Below are 1,787 nucleotides of genomic sequence, written 5' to 3' on the forward strand. Positions count from 1 at the left end.
TTGAAAATGGATGGATGGAACTAGCAATAGGGAGTTGATTTGACCAGAGTGGTCATCATAGCAGTCTTTTATTATTATTATTAAAAGTTACTTAATGGCTGTGATGGTTTAAAACCAGTCAGAATAAAGCAGTTTAAAAAATGACTTGATGAGTGAGGCATCTTGATGGATGGTCACAGGAAACTCCTTCCTGGCACAAGAAACAAAATAGGAGATATAATTGRTGATTGGAGAAGCTGCAGATGAAAGCATGTGCTATGGTCCCCTGGAGGCAGAAACTGCCCTCCTGAATGAGTTGGAAACTGTAGAAGGACGGGCAGACAAAGCTGTGACTTGTCTGACATGGTCAAGAATGAAGAAAATGAATTTGGTCAAAGTGATGGATCACAAAACGTTTGCAGCAGCTCTCTGCAGGATCTTGACATCAAAGACCGTGTTTGTGCAGTTAGCTGAAGGGTTTTCAGAAATTGCAAATAAGACGGCAGGCTGAAGGAGAACTTTAGCTGTTTAGATTAGCAGGAAACCGTGATGCATGTCATAAATACCAGAAGGTTTTACTTTAGCTTGATGCGAATTCAAAGAGAGATCAGTTGCAAGTGGAAACTGCTGAGGCAGTAGGCCAGAGTTGGAAGTACTGAAGGGGTCCTGTCCGTGCTGACTGGGTGGAGAAAAAGGAAGGAAAGGGAAAATCCGTCGCTGTGGTATTCTTGAATCMTTGACAGCTGGACATCCACAAGGAGACAGCGGAGACAGGTCAAGACCTTGGTCAAGACAAGAGACACATCTATTGGCAACAGTTTTCTTTAGATTAAGAGAGATACTACTTTATTATTTTAAATTAAGATGAAATTTTGTAATGTAATATATAAAGGGACTTTATACTCTCCTTTCTTACCCTATTTCCTCATGAAAGACCTAAGATCCTTCAACTTTAGTTTGCTTAATTGGAAAAGACTTTAACGTGCCACTGTGTTCACTTTTACAAATTCCACGATGCTGTTTACCAGTAGTGTCGCAACAGTCAATGGGTGTTTTCAGTGCACTTTGATATGCATTGCTTGAAGGACCCTTCAAATAGTCTAGGTAGGAACTTGCTCACAGAAAGAAGTTGCCAAATTTGGAGTACAGATGACTCCAAAAGGAAAACAGAAGGAACTGCTTTGTTTCAAATTGGGGTCTCACCCAGTAGACTGGATAATATTAACATAATACCATTCCTTTTACTGCTGAGCAAAGCAGTAAAACTGCTGCTTTCTAATGCAGGCTTTAATAGCAGAGATGTCAATTTGCTACTCGTATTCAGATGGCTGTACAGAGTAAATCACAGTTCTTAGAAGTATTTTCACAGGCTTGTGTAGAAATTGGTACCATAGATAAAAAAAAAAAAAAAAAAAAACAACTTTTTAAGTGGAAGCTGGGCTAGGCTTGTGCTGCAGATTGCTGAGCAGCCACTCACCAGCAGCCTCAAAAGCTGCTGCGAAGACTTTCAAGCTGCGAGGGGTAGCTCCTGCCCTGTGAATCTGTGCACAGAGGGGAATCCTAATTCTCGTGCTGAGGAGCCTGGTTAAAAGATGTTTCCAGGGAAGCCGAGCTGCTCCTGTGGCCGAGCTCTGACAGACGCCGTTGCGCTTTCACGAGRTGGAGTTTTGCAAGGCAGCCCTTTGTGCCGCTTGTGGCTGCGACAACCGAAATTTGGAGGGGATAAATAACTTGATGCATCGCTGGGCGGCTGGCGCGACACGCAGGGCAAGCGGGAGCGCGGCCGCAGCGCGGGGCGAGGGCGGGCG

This window comes from Nothoprocta perdicaria, unplaced genomic scaffold, assembly GCF_003342845.1.
Source record: "Nothoprocta perdicaria isolate Ctin4 unplaced genomic scaffold, notPer1 scaffold_202, whole genome shotgun sequence".
Lineage (NCBI taxonomy): Eukaryota > Metazoa > Chordata > Aves > Tinamiformes > Tinamidae > Nothoprocta > Nothoprocta perdicaria.